This window comes from Oncorhynchus nerka, linkage group LG13 (assembly GCF_034236695.1).
Source record: "Oncorhynchus nerka isolate Pitt River linkage group LG13, Oner_Uvic_2.0, whole genome shotgun sequence".
In the NCBI taxonomy this organism is placed as follows: domain Eukaryota; kingdom Metazoa; phylum Chordata; class Actinopteri; order Salmoniformes; family Salmonidae; genus Oncorhynchus; species Oncorhynchus nerka.
The window spans coordinates 20,766,930-20,785,602 of record NC_088408.1 but is presented as its reverse complement, the minus strand read 5'-3'; the positions used below and the strand labels follow the sequence as shown (position 1 = coordinate 20,785,602).

The window sequence follows — 18,673 nt, the reverse complement described above, 5'->3', positions numbered from 1 at the left end:
ATGATCTTTACATCGCCTCCTGATGAATTTTATCGCTTATTAACGTTTACTAATACCTAAAGTTGCATTACAAACGTATTTCGAAGTGTTTTGTGAAAGTTTATCGTCGACTTTTTGAATTTTAAAAAATGACGTTACGTTTTGAAACAATGTTTTTTTCGTTTATCACACAGTCTACATATAACGATATCTAGGCTTTATATGGACCGATTTAATCGAAATAAAGACCCAAATAGTGTTTATGGGACATCTAGGAGTGCCAACAAAGAAGATGGTGAAAGGTAATGAATGTTTTCTATTTTATTGTGCGGTTTGTGTAACGCCGAAATGCTAATTATTTTGTTTACGTCCCCTGTGGGTCTTTTGGGGTGTTACATGCTATCAGATAATAGCTTCTCATGCTTTCGCCGAAAAGCATTTTAAAAATCTGACTTGTTGCCTGGATTCACAACGAGTGTAGCTTTAATTCGATACCCTGCATGTGTATTTTAATGAACTTTTGAGTTTTAACTAATACTAGTAGCATTTAGCGTAGCGCATTTGCATTTACAGAGCTCTAAATCAAATCAAATCAAATCAAATTTATTTGTCACATACACATGGTTAGCAGATGTTAATGCGAGTGTAGCGAAATGCTTGTGCTTCTAGTTCCAACAATGCAGTGATAACCAACAAGTAATCTAACTAACAATTCTAAAACTACTGTCTTATACACAGTGTTAGGGGATAAAGAATATGTACATAAGGATATATGAGTGAGTGATGGTACAGAGCAGCATACAGTAGATGGTATCGAGTACAGTATATACATATGAGATGAGTATGTAGACAAAGTAAACAAAGTGGCATAGTTAAAGTGGCTAGTGATACATGTATTACATAAGGATGCAGTCGATGATGTAGAGTACAGTATATACGTATGCATATGAGATGAATAATGTAGGGTAAGTAACATTATATAAGGTAGCATTGTTTAAAGTGGCTAGTGATATATTTACATCATTTCCCATCAATTCCCATTATTAAAGTGGCTGGAGTTGGGTCAGTGTCAATGACAGTGTGTTGGCAGCAGCCACTCAATGGTGGCTGTTTAACAGTCTGATAGCCTTGAGATAGAAGCTGTTTTTCAGTCTCTCAGTCCCAGCTTTGATGCACCTGTACTGACCTCGCCTTCTGGATGATAGCGGGGTGAACAGGCAGTGGTTCGGGTGGTTGATGTCCTTGATGATCTTTATGGCCTTCCTGTAACATCGGGTGGTGTAGGTGTCCTGGAGGGCAGGTAGTTTGCCCCCCGGTGATGCGTTGTGCAGACCTCACTACCCTCTGGAGAGCCTTACGGTTGAGGGCGGAGCAGTTGCCGTACCAGGCGGTGATACAGCCCGCCAGGATGCTCTCGATTGTGCATCTGTAGAAGTTCGTGAGTGCTTTTGGTGACAAGCCGAATTTCTTCAGCCTCCTGAGGTTGAAGAGGCGCTGCTGCGCCTTCTTCACGACGCTGTCAGTGTGAGTGGACCAATTCAGTTTGTCTGTGATGTGTATGCCGAGGAACTTAAACTTGCTACCCTCTCCACTACTGTTCCATCGATGTGGATAGGGGTGTTCCCTCTGCTGTTTCCTGAAGTCCACAATCATCTCCTTAGTTTTGTTGACGTTGAGTGTGAGGTTATTTTCCTGACACCACACTCCGAGGGCCCTCACCTCCTCCCTGTAGGCCGTCTCGTCGTTGTTGGTAATCAAGCCTACCACTGTTGTGTCGTCCGCAAACTTGATGATTGAGTTAGAGGCGTGCGTGGCCACGCAGTCGTGGGTGAACAGGGAGTACAGGAGAGGGCTCAGAACGCACCCTTGTGGGGCCCCGTGTTGAGGATCAGCGGGGAGGAGATGTTGTTGCCTACCCTCACCACCTGGGGGCGGCCCGTCAGGAAGTCCAGTACCCAGTTGCACAGGGCGGGGTCGAGACCCAGGGTCTCGAGCTTGATGACGAGCTTGGAGGGTACTATGGTGTTGAATGCCGAGCTGTAGTCGATGAACAGCATTCTCACATAGGTATTCCTCTTGTCCAGGTGGGTTAGGGCAGTGTGCAGTGTGGTTGAGATTGCATCGTCTGTGGACCTATTTGGGCGGTAAGCAAATTGGAGTGGGTCTAGGGTGTCAGGTAGGGTGGAGGTGATATGGTCCTTGACTAGTCTCTCAAAGCACTTCATGATGACGGAAGTGAGTGCTACGGGCGGTAGTCGTTTAGCTCAGTTACCTTAGCTTTCTTGGGAACAGGAACAATGGTGGCCCTCTTGAAGCATGTGGGAACAGCAGACTGGTATAGGGATTGATTGAATATGTCCGTAAACACACCGGCCAGCTGGTCTGCGCATGCTCTGAGGGCGCGGCTGGGGATGCCGTCTGGGCCTGCAGCCTTGCGAGGGTTAACACGTTTAAATGTCTTACTCACCTCGGCTGCAGTGAAGGAGAGACCGCATGTTTTCGTTGCAGGCCGTGTCAGTGGCACTGTATTGTCCTCAAAGCGGGCAAAAAGTTATTTAGTCTGCCTGGGAGCAAGACATCCTGGTCCGTGACTGGGCTGGGTTTCTTCTTGTAGTCCGTGATTGACTGTAGACCCTGCCACATGCCTCTTGTGTCTGAGCCATTGAATTGAGATTCCACTTTGTCCCTGTACTGACGCTTAGCTTGTTTAATAGCCTTGCGGAGGGAATAGCTGCATTGTTTATATTCGGACATGTTACCAGACACCTTGCCCTGATTAAAAGCAGTGGTTCGCGCTTTCAGTTTCACGCGAATGCTGCCATCAATCCACGGTTTCTGGTTTGGGAATGTTTTTATCGTTGCTATGGGAACGACATCTTCGACGCACGTTCTAATGAACTCGCACACCGAATCAGCGTATTCGTCAATATTTTCATCTGACGCAATACGAAACATGTCCCAGTCCACGTGATGGAAGCAGTCTTGGAGTGTGGAGTCAGCTTGGTCTGACCAGCGTTGGACAGACCTCAGCGTGGGAGCCTCTTGTTTAAGTTTCTGCCTGTAGGCAGGGATCAACAAAATGGAGTCGTGGTCAGCTTTTCCGAAAGGGGGCGGGGCAGGGCCTTATATGCGTCGCGGAAGTTAGAGTAACAATGATCCAAGGTTTTACCACCCCTGGTTGCGCAATCGATATGCTGATAAAATTTAGGAGTCTTGTTTTCAGATTAGCTTTGTTAAAATCCCCAGCTACAATGAATGCAGCCTCCGGATAAATGGTTTCCAGTTTGCAAAGAGTTAAATAAAGTTCGTTCAGAGCCATCGATGTGTCTGCTTGGGGGATATATACGGCTGTGATTATAATCGAAGAGAATTCTCTTGGAAGATAATGCGGTCTACATTTGATTGTGAGGAATTCTAAATCAGGTGAACAGAAGGATTTGAGTTCCTGTATGTTTCCTTCATCACACCATGTCTTGTTAGTCATGAGGCATACGCCCCCGCCGCTCTTCTTACCAGAAAGATGTTTGTTTCTGTCGGCGCGATGCGTGGAGAAACCCGTTGGCTGCACCGCATCGGATAGCGTCTTCCCAGTAAGCCATGTTTCCGTGAAGCAGAGAACATTGCAGTCTCTGATGTCCCTCTGGAATGCTACCCTTGCTCGGATTTCATCAACCTTGTTGTCAAGAGACTGGACATTGGCAAGAAGAATGCTCGGGAGTGGTGCGTGATGTGCCCTTGTCCGGAGTCTGACCAGAAGACCGCTACGTTTCCCTCTTTTTCGGAGTCGTTTTCTTGGGTCGCTGCATGCGATCCATTCCGTTGTCCTGTTTGTAAGGCAGAACACAGGATCCGCGTCGCGGAAAACATATTCTTGGTTGTACTGATGGTGAGTTGACGCTGATCTTATATTCAGTAGTTCTTCTCGACTGTATGTAATGAAACCTAAGATGACCTGGGGTACTAATGTAAGAAATAACACGTAAAAAAACAAAAAACTGCATAGTTTCCTAGGAACGCGAAGCGAGGCGGCCATCTCTGTCGGCGCCGGAAATTAGTTGGGACGCAAGCGTCCCGAGTAGAAGCAAGAGGTTAACAAACAGATCACAGACGATGTTGAATCCCACCGTACCTTCTCCACTATACAATCTGGTTTCCAAGCTGGTCATGGGTGCACCTCAGCCACGCTCAAGGTCCTAAACAATATCATAACCGCCAACGATAAGAGACAATACTGTGCAACTGTATTCATCGACCTGGCCAAGGCTTTCGACTCTGTCAATCACCACATTCTTATCGGCAGACTCAACAGCCATGGTTTCTCAAATGACTACATCGCCTGGTTCACCAACTACTTCTCAGACAGAGTTCAGTGTGTCAAATCGGAGGGCCTGTTGTCCGGACCTCTGGAAGTCTATATAGGGGTGCCACAGGGTTCAATTCTCAGGATGATTATTTTCTCTGTATACATCAATGATGTCGCTCTTGCTGCTGGTGATTCTCTGATCCACCTCTACGCATATGACACCATTCTGTATACTTCTGGCCCTTCTTTGGGCACTGTGTTAACTAACCTCCAGACGAGCTTAAATGCCATACAGCTCTCCTTCTGTGGCCTCCAACTGCTCTTAAATGCAAGTAAAACTAAATGCATGCTCTTCAACCGATCGCTACCCGCACCTGCCAGCCCGTCCAGCATCACTACTTTGGACGGTTCTGACTTAGAATATGTGGACAACTACAAATACCTAGGTGTCTGGTTAGACTGTAAACTCTCCTTCCAGACTCACATTAATCATCTCCAATCCAAAATTAAATCTAGAATCAGCTTCCTCTAGAATCAGCATCCTTTAGTCATGCTTCCAAACATACCCTCGTAAAACTGACTATCCTACCGATCCTTGACTTCGGCGATGTCATTTACAAAATAGCCTCCAACACTCTACTCAGCAACTCGGATGCAGTCTATCACACTGCCATCCGTTTTGTCACCAAATCCCCATATACTACCCACCACTGTGACCTGTAGGCTCTCATTGGCTGGCCCTCGCTTCATATTTGTCGCCAAACCCACTGGCTCCAGGTCATCTATAAGGCTTTGCTCTGTAAAGCTCTGTCTTATCTCAGCTCACTGGTCACCATAGCAGCACCCACCCGTAGCAGGCGCTCCAGCAGGTATATTTCACTGGTCACCCCCAAAGCCAATTCCTCCTTCGGCCGCCTTTCCTTCCAGATCTCTGCTGCCAATGACTGGAACGAACTGCAAAAATCACTGAAGCTGGAGACTCATATCTCCCTCACTAGCTTTAAGCCCAGCTTTCAGAGCAGCTCACAGATCACTGCGCCTGTACATAGCCCATCTGTATATAGCCCGTCCAACTACCTCATCCCCATACTGTTATTTATTTTGCTCCTTTGCACCCCCGTATCTCTACTTGGACACTCATCTACTGCACATCGATCACTTCAGTGTTTCATTGTAATTATTTTGCCACTATGGCCTATTTATTGCCTTACCTCCCTTATCCTACCTCATTTGCACACACTGTATATAGACTTTGTTTTATATGGTATTATTGACTGTATGTTTGTTTATTCCATGTGTAACTCTGTGTTGTTGTTTTTGTTGCACTGCTTTGCTTTATCTTGGCCAGGTCGCAGTATCTTGGCCAGGTCGCAGTTGTATATGAGAACTTGTTCTCAACTAGCCTACCTGGTTAAATAAAGGTGAAATAAATAAATACAAATAAAAATCACAAAATGATCTCTCTCTTTGGTTATCCTCATGAAAGGTGCATTTCGAGCAAAACACATGAAGATAGATGTATTCTTACATTATTTTAGTAAAATGAAATGAACAAATCATTCAAATTACTTGCATTCATTTTTTGTATATGTTTATTTTTTGAGACAGCTATGAAATGACAGAGGGCATACAGAGAGGTGGAGAAATAGATTGATGGGTTGGGTATTTTAAGCCGGTTTTCGGTGGGAGAGGGGTGACGTGTGTAACCGCTAGATCACCGGCTCTGCCCGACCTGAATTCATTTTCATTAAGTTAATGTTGGTTGTTTTTACGGGTCAATTTCAATTCACCACAGAATCATTTCTTACAGTGTTGCCGTGTGGTTGAGTGTGTACAATTCCCCAAAAATGTGCCATCTTACTGCCACTCCTGTTTCTAATCTGTGTCAATGAAGCAATGAAAAAATGTAGGTGGAATTCCATAATAACTATTATCCATAGGCCCTTATCATCTATCAATATTTAGGCTATAAACTATTTGCATGTTAGAAGAATATTTCGAAGATAAATACACAACGCAGAGACAGAGGACAAGAGGTCAACACAGTGCAAGAGGTTAATAGGACTAACAGTCAATAAGAGTACTAACGATCAATGGAAATAGTGTTTTTTTGGTAATAGGGGATTAATGCAGCGACATCTGTTAGGAATGTCAGTCTTGAACCTATAGCTACATGTGGCACCTTCTCATTGGTCCAACCTGAAATTGGATACTTGTTATTAAATAGGATACTCTTTTATTGCAAGGAATTCTAATTGGTCAACCACAGGCTAGGGCTGGGTTAAAAACTACATCCTGTTCCTTTGTCTTGGGGAGAGAGTCTCAAGAGAACATCAGGGAGAATGACCATCTACTTCCAAGCATGATTTGTCGCATTTGAATAAACCTATTTTCCTCCCACTGATTTGCTTTGGGGTCTGTGTCATTGAAGAATAACATCATATGCTAACAAATTCTAAAACTTTGATTGTATGAGAAACACCCTTTTTGTATTTAGATGCTACCTTTTACACAGTGGTGTAAAGTACCTACAGTGCATTCGGAAAGTACACAGACCCCTTGACTTTTTACACATTTTGTTACATTACAGCCTTATTCCAAAACATTTTTTTCTCCTAATCAGCCTGGTCAGCTCTAGTCTCTAGTTATCTGTCAGATAGCAATATGAGGTGGCTATTATTATTATCTAACAGATAATCATCCAGAACGCCGCAGCCCGTCTGGTGTTCAACCTTCCCAAGTTCTCTCACGTCACCCCGCTCCTCCGCTCTCTCCACTGGCTTCCAGTTGAAGCTCGCATCCGCTACAAGACCATGGTGCTTGCCTACGGAGCTGTGAGGGGAACGGCACCTCAGTACCTCCAGGCTCTGATCAGGCCCTACACCCAAACAAGGGCACTGCGTTCATCCACCTCTGGCCTGCTCGCCTCCCTACCACTGAGGAAGTACAGTTCCCGCGCAGCCCAGTCAAAACTGTTCGCTGCTCTGGCCCCCCAATGGTGGAACAAACCCCCTCACGACGCCAGGACAGCGGAGTCAATCACCACCTTCCGGAGACACCTGAAACCCCACCTCTTTCAGGAATACCTAGGATAGGATAAAGTAATCCTTCTCACCCCCCCCCCCCTTAAAAGATTTAGATGCACTATTGTAAAGTGGCTGTTCCACTGGATGTCTTAAGGTGAACGCACCAATTTGTAAGTCGCTCTGGATAAGAGCGTCTGCTAAATGACTTAAATGTAAATGTTAAATGTAACAGCAGTTGGTTGTATGGACATGTTTTGTAGCGCTTGTTTTGTCACATTTCAGAAGTAAATGAACTTAGCAATCTTTCACCAGTTGATATACCGTTAGAGAGAGAGCTGGCCAAAAGATGGCTTACATTAGCTATTATTTTGTTCCTCAATCGTACTAGAACTAAATGAAACGATGAAACCATCGGCTGAACGATTGAAGATTGATATTCTGAAATTTTTTCAGTGCAATGTGAGTTGTATTAGTCAGTATGTCAATATAACATTATTGATCTGTCAGTTTCTCAAGCTAATTCCTTACTTTTCACACTGACACAGTAATAAACAGCTCTATCGTTACAGACTTCACTGTCATTGTGCACAGTAGAGGTCTGCGCAGGAATGATTTCCCTATACCGCTCCAACCAGCACCCCCTGGCTTTCTGTCCGACTCCCACCCGCTACCGCAAGAACTGGTCCCAAACCCAACTGCAGTCCCGCAATTTATTTTAGACATATGTGACCCAGCTCACTTACCAGCCATGGTCCTAACAATACTGTACCCTATCGGCAATATCAAATCCTTAAATTACCAGAGATTCTCACATGGCCCTTATATTGTATTACTGGACTATATCAACAAATATGCTAGATATAGATTGAAGAGAGCAGAGTTGGGGAGACTTGCACTTTCTCTTGAGCTATTTTTATAGCATACCTTTTAGGAGAGGGAAGACCTTCAGACAGAGAAATATGGGTGATCAATATTTAGGCCTATTTCTAGACAATGTAGCAAACTATAGCCTAATCATAGGCCTCTTTAGGAAGTATTTTTCCTTGGAAAGAGAACTGTCTATGCTTCTCCGCCTATGTATACATAGGCTATAGTCTACTCATTTAATTGAGATCACATGCGCACCTGATCTCGCAGGTATGGCTACTGAACTGGAGGCAGCAAGAATGAGGACAGCGACACTTGCTACGTTTTACATAGTCCTATAGGGTATAGACTACCTTTTAGGAGGATGATTTGCAGGCAGAGACAAATAAATGGGTAATCAATACTTCTTGAAAATGAAAACGCACAATGCTCACTTACCATAGTAGCCTAACCTAGTGGGGAGAACAAGTATTTGATACACTGCCGATTTTGCAGGTTTTCCTACTTACAAAGCATGTAGAGATCTGTAATTTTTATCATAGGTACACTTCAACTGTGAGAGATGGAATCTAAAACAAAAATCCAGAAAATCCCATTGTATGATTAAGTAATTAATTTGCATTTTATTGCATGACATAAGTATTTGATCACCTACCAACCAGTAAGAATTCCAGCTCTCACAGAACAGTTCGTTTTTCTTTAAGAAGCCCTCCTGTTCTCCACTCATTACCTGTATTAACTGCACCTTTTTGAACTCGTTACCTGTATAAAAGAAACCTGTCCACACACTCAATCAAACAGACTCCAACCTCTCCACAATGGCCAAGACCAGAGGGCTGTGTAAGGACATCAGGGTTAAATTAACCTACAAAGGTTGGTGCGTTCACATGGGCTTGCTCCTACCTATCTCTCTGATTTGGTCCTGCCGTACATACCTACACGTACGCTACGGTCAGAAGACGCAGGCCGCTTAATTGTCCCTAGAATTTCTAAGGAAACAGCTGGAGGCAGGGCTTTCTCCTATAGAGCTCCATTTTTATGGAATGGTCTGCCTACCCATGTGTGAGACGCAAACTCGGTCTCAACCTTTAAGTCTTTACTGAAGACTCATCTCTTCAGTGGGTCATATGATTGAGTGTAGTCTGGCCCAGGAGTGTGAAGGTGAATGGAAAGGCTCTGGAGCAACGAACCGCCCTTGCTGTCTCTGCCTATCCGGTTCCCCTCTTTCCACTGGGATTCTCTGCCTCTTACCCTATTACAGGGGCTGAGTCACTGGCTTACTAGGGCTCTTTCATACCGTCCCTAGGAGGGGTGCGTCACTTGAGTGGGTTGAGTCACTGATGCGATCTTCCTGTCTGGGTTGACGCCCCCCCCTTGGGTTGTGCCGTGGCGGAGATCTTTGTGGGCTATACTCAGGATGGTAAGTTGGTGGTTGAAGTTATCCGTCTAGTGGTGTGGGGGCTGTGCTTTGGCAAAGTGGGTTGGGTTATATCCTTCCTGTTTGGCCCTGTCCGGGGGTGTCATCGGATGGGGCCACAGTGTCTCCTGACCCCTCCTGTCTCAGCCTCCAGTATTTATGCCTCAGTAGTTTATGTGTCGGGGGGCTAGGGTCAGTTTGGTATATCTGGAGTACTTCTCCTGTCCTATCCGGTGTCCTGTGTGAATTTAGTATGCTCTCTCTAATTCTCTCTTTCTCTCTTTCTTTCTCTCTCTCGGAGGACCTGAGCCCAGGACCATGCCCCAGGACTACCTGACATGATGACTCCTTGCTGTCCCCAGTCCACCTGGCCATGCTGCTGCTCCAGTTTCAACTGTTCTGCCTGTGATTATTATTATTTGACCATGCTGGTCATTTATGAACATTTGAACATCTTGGCCATGTTCTGTTATAATCTCCACCCGGCACAGCCAGAAGAGGACTGGCCACCCCACATAGCCTGGTTCCTCTCTAGGTTTCTTCCTAGGTTTTGGCCTTTCTAGGGAGTTTTTCCTAACCACCGTGCTTGTACACCTGCATTGCTTGCTGTTTGGAGTTTTAGTCTGGGTTTCTGTACAGCACTTTGAGATATCAGCTGATGTACGAAGGGCTATATAAATACATTTGATTTGATTTGATTTGAATTTGTAGACCTGCACAAGGCTGGGATGGGCTTCATGACAATAGGCAAGCAGCTTGGTGAGAAGGCAACAACTGTTGGCACAATTATTAGAAAATGAAAGAAGTTCAAGATGACGGTCAATCACCCTCGGTCTGGGGCTCCATGCAAGATCTCACCTCGTGGGGCATCAATGATCATGAGGAAGGTGAGGGATCAGCCCAGAACTATATGGCAGGACCTGGTCAATGACCTGAAGAGAGCTGGGACCACAGTCTCAAAGAAAACCATTAGTAACACACTACGCCATCATGGATTAAAATCCTGCAGCGCACGCAAGGTCCCCCTGCTCAAGCCAGCGCATGTCCAGGCCCGTCTGAAGTTTGCCAGTGACCATCTGGATAATCCAGAGGAGGAATGGGAGAAGGTCATGTGGTCTGATGAGACAAAAATAGAGCTTTTTGGTCTAAACTCCACTCGCCGTGTTTGGAGGAAGAAGAAGGATGAGTACAACCCCAAGAACACCATCCCAACCGTGAAGCAAGGAGGTGGAAACATCATTCTTTGGGGATGTTTTTCTGCAAAGGTGTCAGGACGACTGCACTGTATTGAGGGGAGGATGGATGGGGCCATGTATCGCGATATCTTGGCCAACAACTTCCTTCCCTCAGTAAGAGCATTGAAGATGGGTCGTGGCTGGGTCTTCCATCATGACAACGACCCGAAACACACAGCCAGGGCAACTAAGGAGTGGCTCCGTGAGAAGCATCTCAAGGTCCTGGAGTGGCCTAGCCAGTCTCCAGACCTGAACCCAATAGAAAATCTTTGGAGGCAGCTGAAAGTCCGTATTGCCCAGTGACAGCCCGAAACCTGAATAATCTGGAGAAGGTCTGTATGGAGGAGTGGGCCAAAATCCCTGCTGCAGTGTGTGCAAACCTAGTCAAGAACTACAGGAAACGTATGATCTCTGTAATTGCAAACAAAAGTTTCTGTACCAAATATTAAGTTCTGCTTTTCTGATGTATCAAATACTTATGTCATGCAATAAAATGCAAATGAATTACTTAAAAATCATACAATGTGATTTTCTGGATTTTTGTTTTAGATCCCGTCTCTCACAGTTGAAGTGTACCTATGATAAAAAATTACAGATTTCCTCTTCATCTGAAGAGGAGTAAGGATCGGACCAAGATGCAGCGTGATAAGTGTTCATGACGATTTATTAAAAACAAACTGAACACCGAAATACAAAACAATAAACGATGTGATGAAAATGAAAACAGTACCGTGTGGTGACAAACACGCGCACGGAAACAAACATCCACAAACCAACAATGAAACCCAGGCTACCTAAGTCTGATTCTCAATCAGAGACAACTAACGACACCTGCCTCTGATTGAGAACCATACTAGGCTGAACACAAAAACCAACATAGAAAAACAAACATAGACTGCCCACCCCAACTCACGCCCTGACCATACTAAATAAAGACAAAATGAAAATAAAGGTAAATAAAGGTCAGAACGTGACAGTACCCCCCCAAAGATGCGGACTCCGGCCGCAAAACCTGAACCTATAGAGGAGGGCCTGGGTGGGCGTCTGTCCGCGGTGGCGGCTCTGGCACGGGACGTGGAGTCCACTTCACCATAGTTTTAGTGCGCCGCTCAGCCCTCCTCCGTGGCCTCGCCGCCGACCTTGGACTGGGGACCTACGCCACAGGTCCCGAATGGACGGGGGACTCCGGCGGCGTCGGACAGGTGGGAGACTCCGGCAGCTCCGGAGTGAAGGACGATTCCGGCATCGCCGACGTGACAGGTGGCTCTGGCAGCTCCTGGCTGGCTGACGGCTCTGGCAGCTCCTGGCTGGCTGACGGCTCTGGCAGCTCCTGGCTGGCTGACTGCTCTGGCAGGTCCTGGCTGACTGACGGCTCTGGCAGGTCCTGGCTGACTGATGGCTCTGGCAGGTCCTGGCTGACTGATGGCTTTGGCAGGTCCTGGCTGACTGATGGCTCTGGCAGGTCCTGGCTAACTGACGGATCAGGACAGACTGGCGGCTCTGACGGCTCAGGACAGACTGGCGGCTCTACCGGATCAGGACAGACGGGAGACTCTAGCAGCTCAGGACAGACGGGAGACTCTAGCAGCTCAGGACAGACGGGAGACTCTAGCAGCTCAGAACAGACGGGAGACTCTAGCAGCTCAGAACAGGAGGAAGACTCTGGCAGCGCTGGACAGGCGGGAGCACCTGTAGGCAGAAAACGGAGAGACAGCCTGGTGCGGGGGGCTGCCACCGGAGGGCTGGTGCGTGGAGGTGGCACTGGATAGACCGGACCGTGCAGGCGCACTGGAGCTCTTGAGCACCGAGCCTGCCCAACCTTACCTGTTAGAATACTCACGGTAGCCAGGCCAGTGCGGCGAGGTGGAATAGCCTGGGCTGTACTGGTGAACCGGGGACACTATGCGTAAGGCTGGTGCCATGTACGCCGGCGCGAGGAGACCCACTGGAGAACAGATGCGTAAAGCCGGCTTCATGGCACCTGTCTCGATGCCCACTCTAGCCCGGCCGATACGAGGAGCTGGAATGTACCGCACCGGGCTATGCACACGCACTGGGGAGACTGTGCGCTCCTCCGCATAACACGGTGCGTGTCTGGTCCCTCTCTCTCTCTGGTAAGCACGGGAAGTTGGCGCAGGTCTCCTACCTGGCTTCACCACACTCCCCGTGTGCCGCCCCCCAATACATTTTTGGGGCTGCCTCTCGGGCTTCGAGCCGCGCTGCCATGCTGCCTCCTCATACCAGCGCCTCTCTGCCTTCGCTGCCTCCAGCTCTGCCTTGGGACGGCGATATTCCCCTGGCTGTGCCCAGGGTCCTTTACCGTCCATAATCTCCTCCCCAAGTCCAGGAGTCTTGTGTTCGCTGCTGCTGCTAGTGCCCGTTACCACGCCGCTTGGTCCTTTTGTGGTGGGTGTTTCTGTAACGGCAGATTTCCTCTTCGTCTGAAGAGGAGTAAGGATCGGACCAAGATGCAGCATGGTAAGTGTTCATGACGATTTATTAAAAACGAACTGAACACTGAAATACAAAACAATAAACGATGTGATGAAAACGAAAACCGAAACAGTACCGTGTGGCGGCAAACACTCACATGGAAACAAACACCCACAAACCAACAGTGAAACCCAGGCTACCTAAGTATGATTCTCAATCAGAGACCACTAACGACACCTGCCTCTGATTGAGAACCATACTAGGCTGAACACAAAAACCAACATAGAAAAACAAACAGACTGCCCATGCCAACTCACGCCCTGACCCTACTAAATAAAGACAAAACAAAGGAAATAAAGGTCAGAACGTGACAGTAAGTAGGAGAACCTGAAAAATCAGCAGTGTATCAAATACTTGTTCTCCCCACTGTATGTAATAGGCGGTGTAAGAGGAAAGCCCATAATATTGTCAGAGACTCCAGTCACCCAAGTTATAGACTGTTTTCTCTGCTACCGCATGGCAAGCGTAACCGGGGCGCCAAGTCTAGGACCAGCCTACTTGGTAAATATTTTCTTCTTCTAGAACTGCACTATTGGTTAAGGGCTTGTAAGTAAGAATGTCACAGTAAAGTCTACACTTGTTCTATTCGGCACATGTGGCAAATCATGTTTGATTTGGTTTGATTTGATGAGGACCACCACAGGAAAGGAAGACCCAGAGTTACCTCTGCAGCAGAGGATAACTTCATTAGAATTAACTGTGCCTCAGAAATTGCAACCCAAATAAATGCTTCACAGAGTTCAAGTAACAGACACATCTCAACATCAACTGTTCAGAGGAGCCTGTGTGAATCCATCCTTCATGGTCTCATTGCTGCTAATAAACAACTTCTAAAGGACACCAATAAGAACAAGAGAGTTGCTTTGGCCAAGAGTCCAAATTTGAGATTTTTGGTTCCAACTGCCATGTCTTTGTGAGATGCAGAGTAGGTGAACCGATGATCTCCCATGAAGCATGGAGGAGGAGATGTGATGGTGTGGGGGTGCTTTGCTGGTGACACCGTCAGTGATTTATTTAGAGTTCAAAGCATGGTGGTTTGCGTTTGGGATAAGTTGGACCGCAGAGTGAAGGAAGAGCAGCCAACAAGTGCTCAGCATATGTGGGTACTCTTTCAAGACTGTTGGAAAAACATTCCAGGTGAAGCTGGTTGAGAGAATGCCATGAGTATGCAAAGCTGTCATCAAGGCAAAGGGTGGCTATTTTGAGGAATCTAAAATCTAAAATATATTGGGATTTGTTTAACACTTTTTTAGTTACTATATGTTTCACACTCACACATACACACACACACACACACACACACACACACACACACACACACACACACACACACACACACTGTGATCTGCCCTCAACCGCACCATCCCACGCCATGCTACATAGGCCTCTTCCTAATGATCCTTACACGGGGCAAAGGCGTCATCCCTGAAATACGAACATGTGAAAATCCATCATGGATGACAGTTCATTTGGATTATCTATCAGGGGAATGATGGAAGGATGAGGAGGAGGGGAGAGATGGAGGAAAGGAGAAGGGTATGACATTTCAATTACCTAGTCGCTCAGAACCCATTTCCTGTGTGGATAGTGTTGTTTAACCTCTATATCTCCAGACAGTTGATTGCTCTTCCTAGGTTTTAATTCACTGGGATGTCCGTGCAGTGGAATGAGTTCTGGTTAATCACAGGGATGTCCATACAGTGGAGTGAGTTCTGGTTAATCACAGGGATGTCCATACAGTGGAGTGAGTTCTGGTTAATCACAGGGATGTCCATACAGTGGAATGAGTTCTGGTTAATCACAAGGATGTCCATACAGTGGAATGAGTTCTGGTTAATCACAGGGATGTCCATACAGTGGAATGAGTTCTGGTTAATCACAGGGATGTCCATACAGTGGAATGAGTTCTGGTTAATCACAGGGATGTCCATACAGTGGAATGAGTTCTGGTTAATCACAGGGATGTCCATAGAGTGGAGTGAGTTCTGGTTAATCACAGGGATGTCAAAATCGTGCAGTGTATCTTTCAGTAATACTAAACAGTATAGCTCTCAGTTCACCGTAAGTGGACTCCTGGTAGCTAATACACATTGAGGGGAACTTTCTCTCAGTACTATAACACACTGACTACACACTGAGGGGAACTATCTGTCAGTACTATAACACACTGACTACACACTGAGGGGAACTTTCTCTCAGTACTATATCACACTGACTACATACTGAGGGGAACTATCTGTCAGTACTATAACACACTGACTACACACTGAGGTGAACTTTCTCTCAGTACTATAACACACTGACTACACAATGAGGGGAACTATCTGTCAGTACTATAACACCGATTCTCTCCCTTTCTTCCATAGACTTGGGTTCAAATTGTATGGGTGAGTGTGCTTGATTGAGCTTGCCTGGCTCAATGGAACCAATGGAATAGTCCTAAAAGTGCAAACCCCTCTGATATGGCACTTCAGAACACAAGATGAATGTTTCAAACGTCTTAAGGTGCCATACATAAGAAATGCATGCACAGCAAGGAAGGTCAGTACAGAGCACAGGAACAGAAACATTCTTATAAAGCACTTATAGTGTGCCTCGCTTTTCAAATAATCCAGAACAAATGTGATTCTTCTAAGAGGAACTGCACTGTAGAAACAAACCGGCAACACTTAAGGTAAACTTGTTGGCCAGTAGCAGATCTAGTGGAATGATTTGTTTTGGGAAATTATAACAGTAAAGGTAGGTTTTGTGAATTTGACATAAACTTTTGTGACTCTATAACATGCTATGTCATGATTATGACAATGTTATTCAGTCTTTATGACCGACGCAACCCCTATTCCCTATTTAGTGCACTACTTTTGAGTCGGCCGCATAATATTTCCTCAACACGACACACTTACCGCACCCATTCCCAGGCCATGCAGACAGGCTTTTTTTGGCATGGGGAACACATGTTTACATGGCTAAAGCTAGTGAATTAGATCATAAACTAAATTGAAATAATCAATCAGAAATTAACAGTACATATTACACTCACAAAAGTTTCAAAAGAATATTGACATTTGAAATGTCATAGTATGGCTATGTATGGTGTTGTAAAAGAAAAGGAGAGCCGCACACTCCAGGAGCTCATGTAATGCCTGTCGTCGGAATGAGTGGACCAAAGCGCATCGTGAAAAGCACATCGTGAAAAGTTTTCATGATTTTATTGATCAAAGAAACACTCTAACAAAGTAACAAAACGAAAGCGAAGTCAGGTGAAACAGATACTAAACAGAAAATAACTACCCACAAACACAAGTGGGAAAAAGGCTACCTAAGTATGATTCCCAATCAGAGACAACGATAGACAGCTGCCTCTGATTGGGAACCACACTCGGCCAAAAACAAAGGAATAGAAAACATAGAATGCCCACCCAAATCACACCCTGACCTAACCAAATAGAGAAATAAAACGACTCGTTGAGGTCAGGGCGTGACAGCTCAGCTGCAATCATTTTATGACCAACGTTTAGACAGCCATGCTTTCTTCATCAGGGTATATGTACGGTGTTGTAATAATGTGGAAACAGTTGAAATACAAATGGGAAACTAAATCAACATACAGTAAATATGGGTTGTATTTACAATGGTGTTTGTTCTTCACTGGTTGCTCTTTTCTTGTGGCAACATGTCACAAATCTTGCTTCGTTGATGGCACACTGGTATTTCACATAGATATTTATGAAAATTGGGTTTGTTTTGAAATTCTTTGTGGGTTCGTGCAGTCTGAGGGAAATATGTGTCTCTAATATGGTCATATGTTTGGCAGGTTAGGAAGAGCAGCTCAGTTTCCACCTCATTTTGTAGGCAGTGAGCACACAGACTGTCTTCTCTTGAGAGCCATGTCTGCCTATGGCGGCCTTTCTCAATAGCAATGCTATGCTCACTGAGTTTGTACATATTTAAATCTTTCCTTAATTTTGGGTAAGTCACAGTGGTCAGGTATTCTGCCACTGTGTACTCTCTGTTAAGGGCCAAATAGCATTCCAGTTTGCTCTGTTATTTTGCTTAATTCTTTACAATGTCTCAAGTAATTATCTTTTTGTTTTCTCATGATTTGGTTGGGTCTAATTGCGTTGCTGTCCTAGGGCTCTGTGGGGTCTTTTGTGGACCAGCTTGCTTAGGGGACTCTTCTCTAGGTTAATCTCTCTGTAGGTGAGAACTTTGTTATGGACGGTTTGGGAATCGCTTCCTTTTAGGTGGTTGTAGAATTTAACATCATTTTCTGGATTTGGATAATTAGCTGATATTGTCCTAATTCTGCTCTGCAATTATTTGGTGTTTTACGTTATACACAGAGGAAGTTTTTGAAGAATTTTGTATGTTTGTTCTATTTGTGAATTCTTGGTTGGTGAGTGAACCCCAGACCTCACAACAATGAAGGGCAATGGTTTCTATAACTTAAGTATTTGTAGCCAGATCCTAATTTGGATGTCAAATGTTATGTTCCTTTTGATGGCCATGCCTCTCAGAAAGTTCACAGCTTTGTGGAAGTTACCTGTGGTGCTGATGTTTAGGCCGAGGTAGGTATAGTTTGCTCTAGGGAAATAGTTCCTAGAAGGAATTTGTATTTGTGGTCCTGGCAACTTGACATTTTTTGGAACACCATTAACTGAGATTCACTGTCAGGGACCAGGTCTGAAAGCTCTCCTTTCCCCAACTTTCTGCCCCCCCCCCCCCCTCTCTCAACCCTTTGTCTATTTATCTCCCTCTCTCTCTACAACCTCCCCTGTCTCTCTATCGTTCCCTCTTCCTCTCTCTCCCTCTAGCGGAGCAACCATGATGATTTATAAGGGAGCTGTTAGCAGTAGCTGCTCTCAGTATGCGATGACCAAAAGGCACCTTGGGGAATTTTATGATCCATGACGAACCATCCAGGATCATTTGAGATGTGTGCCTGTGTCATAGCATATTAATAATGGCCTCCCTCTCATCTGACGCAGACGCCGCCACAGCTGCCCGCCACACCTTCAAAAGAGATAATTTAATCCTATCTCGCTATCTCACCACTCTCTCTTCCCCTCTCTGTCTGTCTCCCTCTTCCCCCTCTCTCCCTCTCCCATTCCCCTCTCTCTCTTTCTCACTCCCTCTCTAACTGTTAATACTTAAAACTGAAACCCAGTGATAAGCCTTGTTGGTTTATATTGTTGCACCTTGGCTTTGGGAGAGATAAACCAGAAACTGGGAAATGGGACAGGAAGTAAGATGCAGTGAGGAGGAAATAAGCCCCTGGATCCAGGACGTGACCCAGGCAAGGCAGATAAACATGGAGGAAGGTAATAGGACTTTCATAAAGATATTGAAATGG

At 45.6% G+C, this 18,673-nt stretch overlaps 1 protein-coding gene across 1 annotated transcript in view; it reads right to left on the bottom strand.

Annotated features, from left to right (window-relative positions):
- LOC115140383 (MAM domain-containing glycosylphosphatidylinositol anchor protein 2-like) overlaps positions 1-18,673 on the bottom strand; it is a 436,092-nt gene that overhangs the window by 366,905 nt on the left and 50,514 nt on the right. The gene's annotated exons all lie outside the window — the stretch shown is intronic.